At 42.8% G+C, this 7,970-nt stretch overlaps 2 non-coding genes and 1 pseudogene across 2 annotated transcripts; all 3 read right to left on the reverse strand.

Moving 5' to 3' along the window:
- Positions 1 to 637: 637 nt before the first annotated feature.
- LOC112162361 lies at positions 638 to 756 on the reverse strand. The gene has a single exon (XR_002922056.1). It is a non-coding gene; the product is annotated as a 5S ribosomal RNA (ribosomal RNA).
- A 499-nt stretch (positions 757 to 1,255) lies between these two features.
- LOC112162369 lies at positions 1,256 to 1,374 on the reverse strand. Its single transcript, XR_002922057.1, has one exon. It is a non-coding gene; the product is annotated as a 5S ribosomal RNA (ribosomal RNA).
- A 5,829-nt stretch (positions 1,375 to 7,203) lies between these two features.
- LOC112162372 lies at positions 7,204 to 7,322 on the reverse strand (annotated as a pseudogene).
- Between the last annotated feature and the right edge of the window lie 648 nt (positions 7,323 to 7,970).

Consider the following 7,970-nt stretch of genomic DNA (forward strand, 5'->3'; position numbering starts at 1 on the left):
CCCCCCCCAACAGCCAAGGACTGTGGGGAGAGAAGAGACCAAGAAGATAAAGTCACACAAGAAAAACCCAGGAGAAAACAGAGAAACAGCAAGAAAACCAACAAACCTCCAGAGACCAACTCACACCTGCCACAGATGCACCTAACTGCCACCAAAGCCCGGCAAACCAGTAAGCTCTCGCTTTGGAAAGTCCGAAAACACACTGGCTCGCAGCTCTAGGCCATGTACCTGGATGAGCAAGCCAATCAGCGGCGCAAGGTTCAGCTGTGCCGCCACATTTTCCTTTTTTCCTGCCTCACCCTCTTCATCTGTGTCCTCCTGAATGTGGACAAAAACCCAGCAGCCCCCAAACAGCTTTTGAAACGCACACACTTGCAGTAGAAATAGTCCACAACAACAGGTTTTCAATCAAGAAAGTTTCAGCCATTCAGGGAGTAGGATTAGGCATTTGGACCTTAATGCTGACGGCTGTGAAGGTCAATGAGCTCATTGGGTGAAGCGTGACGGAATTATTTCTGTAAAAAAAAAAAAAAAAAGAAAGAAAGGTAGGATTCGTAAAAAAAGAAGCAGAAGCTGATGCGCTGTTGCTTTGGGGTAAAGTGTAAGGCCCTAGAGCGGTGGACAGAAAGAGTTTGAAAACTTACAGCATCTGGTATTCCCAGGCGGTCTCCCATCCGAGTACTAACCAGACCCAACCCTGCTTAGCTTCCGAGATCAGACGAGATCGGGCGCGCTCAGGGCGGTGTGGCCGTAAGCTGCTAGAAGTGTCAAAACCACGCCCGGTAAACCAGTACGCTCTAGCTTTGGAAAGTCCGAAAACACACTGGCTCGCAGCTGTAGGCCATGTACCTGGATGAGCAAGCCAATCAGCGGCATAATGTTCAGCTGTGCCGCCACATTTTCCTTTGTTCCTGCCTCACCCTCTTCATCTGTGTCCTCCTGAATGTGGACAAAAACCCAGCAGCCCCCAAACAGCTTTTGAAACGCACACACTTGCAGTAGAAATAGTCCACAACAACAGGTTTTCAATCAAGAAAGTTTCAGCCATTCAGGCAGTAGGATTAGGCATTTGCACCTTAATGCTGACGGCTCTGAAGGTCAATGAGCTCATTGAGTGAAGCGTGACGGAATTATTTCTGTAAAAAAAAAAAAAAAGAAAGAAAGGTAGGATTCGAAAAAAAAGAAGCACAAGTTGACGCGCTGTTGCTTTTGGAAAAGTGTAAGGCCCTCTAGCGGTGGACAGAAAGAGTTTGAAAACTTACAGCATCTGGTGTTCCCAGGCGGTCTCCCATCCAAGTACTAACCAGACCCAACCCTGCTTAGCTTCCGAGATCAGACGAGACCGGGCGCGCTCAGGGAGGTGTGGCCGTAAGCTGCCAGAAGAGTCAAAACCACGCCCGGTAAACCAGTACGCTCTAGCTTTGTCAAGTCCGAAAACACACTGGCTCGCAGCTCTACCCCATGTACCTGGATGAGCAAGCCAATCAGCGGCACAAGGTTGAGCTGTGCCGCCATATTTTCCTATTTTCCTGCCTCACCCTCTTCATCCCTGTCCTCCTGAATGTGGACAAAAACCCAGCAGCCCCCAAACAGCTTTTGAAACGCACACACTTGCAGTAGAAATAGTCCACAACAACAGGTTTTCAGTCAAGAAAGTTCCATCTATGGGGGCGCTATTGAGATGGCTGCCGTATAGACGCGTTTTTTCGAAGCTCCTCCGGGCACGACTATTTTCTCTTTTTTAAAAAAACATATCTGCCAATACCTAACCCTCCAACGATAAGCAGAGTTTGGTAACCTCACTACTTTGTTATTTTGAACAAAAATGACGAGTAAACGCGACGGCAGAGGACGCCAACAACCTGAAACTATGGCTAAAGCTAGCAAAGAAAAAATTAGCCCCGCCAAGAACCCGGGCGGTGAAGAAGACGAGCTCCCACCAATATGGCAAAAGATCTCGGACGGCATCCTTCAATCCATTAATGAGAGATTTGACAAGTTTGAAAAAAACTTTCAAGGTCTCATCGCCAGCCAACAAATGCTAAAAGAGAGGATGAGCGATGTGGAAAAGCAGGCTGCAGAGCAAGAGCAACGCATCGTGAACGTGGAAAAATCGCTAGCGGATTTGGAAAAGGAAAATAAGGATCTTCGCTCCAAGCTTTCGGATCTGGAGGGAAGATCCAGACGTAACAACATCAAGATTGTGGGCATCCCAGAAGGGGAAGAAAAGGGAAGACCAACAGATTTCGTTTCTCACCGGATTCCTAAGCTGCTCGGAGCGGAGAACTTCGACAAGCCGGTGGTGATTGACAGGGCGCACCACACGCTTCAACCAAAACCTGCAGACGGCGCAAAGCCCCGTACCATCATCGCACGCGTGCACCTGGCTCAGGAAAAGGAGAAGATCCTGCAGCTCGGGAGACAGCGCACTTTGGATTACGGCGGAAGTCGGATCTTCATCTTTCCTGATTACACCGCGGAAGTTATGGAGAAGCGGCGGAGCTTTAAAGAAGTGCTTCAATTGCTCCGTGAGAAAAACGTCCAGCACTCCCTGCGCTTCCCGGCTCGGCTGCACATTCAACACCAAGGGCAGGTAAAAGCGTTCAGCAGCCCAGCTGACGCGAAAAACTTTATTGACAACAAACTCAACTAAAGCGGGGGGCATAACCTTATAACATTCAAAAAAAAAAAAAACGTCCGTTTTTTTTATTTTTGGCATATTATTCCACAAAATGTGCCTATGAGGAGCTGAAGAAAATATTTTTCTGTTTGCTTTTTGTTTGTTTTGGCCTGCGGCCCCAAGTAAAATGCAGGTAGCTCAGCTTCGACTAGGGGAGCTATGGGTGGGGGGTTTGTTCACACACCTGTTTTGTGTGTTTTTGTTGTCATTTTGGTTTTGTTCAACTGCCAGACAGACTCCATTGTTTAGATTTTGTATCAATGTAGCTGACATATTTTTGAAACTTTTTGTTTACATGGACACATGAATAATCCGGTGAATGCATTGACCTTGGTCTCATGGAATGTCCGTGGTTTGGGTCACCCAGTTAAGCGAGGTAAAGTTTTTGCATATTTAAAATCATTAAAGGCTGACATCTTGTTCTTACAAGAGACACATGTTAAAGCTACACAACACCGAAAACTCAGAACAAACTGGATCTCTCAGGCTTATCATTCACCTTTCACATCTAAAGCCAGAGGTGTGGCAATTCTTTTTCATAAAACAGTACCATTTAATTTCCAGTCTTGTGTAACAGATCCTAATGGTCGGTTTATAATTGTGACTGGACACATAAATATGTTTCCTTTGACCTTTGTCAATCTGTATGGACCAAATTCTGATGACCGAGCCTTTTTTCGGAAAGTGTTCGACCTGATCCCAGATGACAACTCAAGTCATTTAATAATTGGGGGAGATTTTAACTGCTTTTTGGACCCACATTTAGACAGGTTTTCTACTGCTTCCCCACCTAATATCCTGTCAGTACAGACTTAATAATTTAATTAAATCCAAGAGCGTTGTAGACATTTGGAGAATACAATATCCGTCTGATAAGGAATATTCTTTTTACTCTCATCCTCACAAATCTTATACACGCATTGACTATTTTTTGGCTGACTCCCGATTAATTTCCAATATTCAATGCAGTAAATACCATAACATAATAATATCGGATCACAGCCCAGTTAGTATTAATCTTCAACTTTCTCTTCCCAAACAGCCCTACAGCTGGCGTTTCAATCCCATGCTACTTGCTGACCCAACATTTAATGAACACATTAACAATCAAATCTCCTTATTCCTTGAAACTAATGATAATGGGGAGGTTAATGATTCAACTCTTTGGGAAACACTTAAAGCGTACATTAGAGGACAAATCATTTCTTTTGAAGCTAGGAAAAACAAGATTAGGCAAGGTCGTTTGAAGGAGATTGAGGAAGAATTGAAATCTGCAGATCAGACCTATGAAAATTCTAAACTCTAATCAGATTACAACAAGATTCTCAAATTACAGTATGAGTATAACTCCATTCTGGGAGAACAGGTGAGCAAAATGTTATTAAAACTAAAACAGAAAAATTTTGAATTTGGGGAAAAGCCTCACAAACTTCTTGCAAGACAATTAAAGGGAGAACGGGCAAAACGGGCCATCTATAAAGTTAAATCTAGAACAGGATCGGTACTGACAGACTTGCAGGAAATTAATGAACGCTTCAGAGAATTTTACTTTGATATTTACTCATCGAAAACAACCGCCACATTAGATGATTTTGATCATTTCTTCAAATCTATACCCCTTCCACAATTGGGAGCACCTTCAAGAGAACATTTAGATTCAGTCTTTACCACACTTGAGATTCACGAGGCCATAAAAGCTTTCCCCACTGGAAAAGCTCCTGGTCCTGACGGGTTTGGCCCTGAATTCTATAAGGCTTTCAGTAGCAAGCTAGCACCTCTAATACTAAGAATGATTTGTCACACATTCTCAAACAAATCACTTCCACCATCTCTGGCCGACGCAAATGTATGTGTCCTGCTGAAAAAAGACAAGGACGACACAGATCCAGGTAACTACAGGCCTATTTCCTTATTAAATTATGATTTAAAAATAATAACAAAAATCTTAGCCACACGATTAAATAAGTGTATAACCCAGATTATACATCCTGACCAGACAGGCTTTATCTCGGGGAGGTACTCTTTCTGTAACGTTCGCAAAGTTCTAAATATTCTATACACCAACCATAACACGGCTGAAGGTGCGGCCATATTGTCGTTAGATGCCCACAAAGCCTTTGATACAATAGAATGGCCATATCTTTTCACAACGCTCGAAAAATTTGGTTTTAGCAAAAACTTTATTGAATGGGTCAAAATTTTGTACACAAACCCCAGATCATTCATCCTTACAAATGGGAATAAATCTGAACTTCTCTCTCTTCAAAGAGGGGTACGGCAGGGAGATCCATTGTCCCCCTTACTGTTTGACATTGCACTGGAACCACTTGCATTCGGGCTGCGAACCCATTCAGACATCAGAGGTATCAAAGTAGGTAAAATAGAGTCCCGTGTGACGCTATATGCTGACGATCTTTTGGTCTGTTTGGCTAATCCAAAGGTTTCCATTCCCATTGCCCTTGACTACATTAATTCATTTGGTAACATCTCTGGGTATACAATAAATTGGGGAAAGAGTGAATTCATGTCACTGGGGGAAAACACATCTCAAGAATTTCTCGACACTTTGCCTTTTAGAGTAGTAAACCAGCACTTTAATTATCTGGGACTTAAACTGACAAAGAACCCTAAACGACTTTTCAAAGCAAACTTTACAGAATTGTTGGAAAAGCTCAAAACAAATATTGAGGCATGGAGGACTTTGCCCTTATCTATGATTGGACGTGTTAATGCAATCAAAATGGTTATTTTACCCAGATTTCTGTATTTATTTCAAAATTTGCCAATTTTATTGAATGCATCCTTTTTCAAAAAACTGGACTCTATCATTCTGCCCTTCGTGTGGGGCTATAAGTCACACCGCATCTCAAAAGCTCATGTAAATAAATCAAGGGATAGTGGAGGCCTCGGTCTTCCCACTTTCAAGCACTACTATTGGGCAGCTAATTCTAGAGCTTTTACCTACTGGAAACACGTGTGCTCCACTGCAGTGAGACAGGAAAACATCCCTTCCTGGTTACAAATGGAAGCTCTTGATATTGATAATGTTTCACTATGTACTCTTTTATTCTCTTGCCCCCCACAAGACACGTTAACTCAGAAATCTTTTGTTGTAAGGAATTCCCTGCGCATATTACGTCAGATTAAGAAAGCCAACCATATTCCCAACGACTCTGTATATGTCCCAATTTGCCAAAATCCTCTCTTCAAGCCTGGGCAATTAGACGGGGCATTTGCTATCTGGAAAAACAAAGGTATCTCAAGTCTGGCAGATCTATACATTGATGGCCATTTCGCCTCATTTGCCCAATTGAGTGATAAACATAATATCCCTAATTCACATTTTTTCCGATACCTCCAGGTCAGGCATTTTGTGAAGCAAAGGTTTGAGCACTTTGAGTTGTTTCCATCTGGCCATTCTTTTTATGATACCCTGTTACTTCCTCCAGATTCTAAACATTTGATTTCAAAATTTGTGGATTGCTTCACTGCCCCTGTCCCTTCTGATCACCTGCGGGAGGCCTGGGCCAAGGATTTACACTCAGACATATCAGTGGAACTTTGGGAAAAGGCCATGGCGCAGGTTCATTCTTGATCTACTAATACTCGTTATCGACTCATCCAATTCAAGGTGATACACAGGTTACACTATTCAAAAACAAAACTGAACAGCAATTTTCCATCAGTTTCCTCTCAATGTAATAAATGTTCTGCTGCAGAAGGAATATTAGCTCATCTTTTCTGGTTTTGCCCTCAGTCATTTTATTTCTGGTCTGCCATCTTTAAATGGTTTTCCAAATGTTATGACAAAGACATTGAACCAGATCACAACCTTGCAATGTTTGGATGCTCCACAGAGACTTTTTATACACCTGATTTGCTTACAGCCTTACAGCTTGGAATGGTGGTTGCTAAAAAACTTATTTTACTGTCTTGGAAATCTACCACTCCACCAAATTTTGAACACTGGATACGGGAGATGGTATCCATCATACAGCTGGAACATTCCTGTTTGGATAAAATCAACAAAAGACAAAGACATGAGACAATTTGGGGACCCTTCTTGGCTCAGTGCCATATCACCCCATCACCTAAATAACAAAGACACTATATTTCTTTTGCTACACTGTTACCATTGCTATACAATATTTGTACTCTGAAACACAAAAGTCAGTCACATGTTTTGTATTTATTTACTTATCATGTCTGGCAGTTATTGTTATTGTTATTGTTTTTACGTTTTTGTGGTCAATTTTTTTGTGAAAATTGAAAACTCAATAAAGATAATATGAGAAAAAAAAAGAAAGTTCCATCTATTCAGGGAGTAGGATTAGGCATTTGCACCTTAATGCTGATGGCTGTGAAGGTCAATGAGCTCATTGGGTGAAGCGTGACGGAATTATTTCTGTATAAAAAAAAGAAAGAAGGAAAGGTAGGATTCGAACAAAAAGAAGCACAAGTTGACGCGCTGCTGCTTTTGGAAAAGTGTAAGGCCCTAGAGCGGTGGACAGAAAGAGTTTGAAAACTTACAGCATCTGGTATTCCCAGGCGGTCTCCCATCCAAGTACTAACCAGACCCAACCCTGCTTAGCTTCCGAGAACAGACGAGATCGGGCGCGCTCAGGTTGTTGTGGCCGTAAGCTGCCAGAAGTGGCAAAACCACGCCCGGTAAACCAGTACGCTCTAGCTGTGGAAAGTTTGATAACACACTGGCTTGCAGCTCCAGGCCATGTACCTGGATGAGCAAGCCAATCAGCGGCACAAGGTTCAGCTGTGCCGCCACATTTTCCTTTTTTCCTGCCTCACCCTCTTCATCTGTGTCCTCCTGAATGTGGACAAAAACCCAGCAGCCCCCAAACAGCTTTTGAAACGCACACACTTGCAGTAGAAATAGTCCACAACAACAGGTTTTCAATCAAGAAAGTTTCAGCCATTCAGGGAGTAGGATTAGGCATTTGCACCTTAATGCTGACGGCTGTGAAGGTCAATGAGCTCATTGGGTGAAGCGTGACGGAATTATTTCTCTATAAAAAAAAGAAAAAAGAAAGAAAGGTAGAATTCGTAAAAAAAGAAGCACAAGTTGACGCGCTGTTGCTTTTGGAANAAGCACAAGTGGACGCGCTGTTGCGTTTTGAAAAGTGTAAGGCCCTCTAGTGGTGGACAGAAAGAGTTTGAAAATGTTTAGCATCTGGTATTCTCAGGCGGTCTCCCATCCAAGTACTAACCAGACCCAACCCTGCTTAGCTTCCGAGATCAGACGAGATCGGGCGCGCTTTTTTTTTTTTTTTTT

This window comes from Oryzias melastigma, linkage group LG19 (assembly GCF_002922805.2).
Source record: "Oryzias melastigma strain HK-1 linkage group LG19, ASM292280v2, whole genome shotgun sequence".
Lineage (NCBI taxonomy): Eukaryota > Metazoa > Chordata > Actinopteri > Beloniformes > Adrianichthyidae > Oryzias > Oryzias melastigma.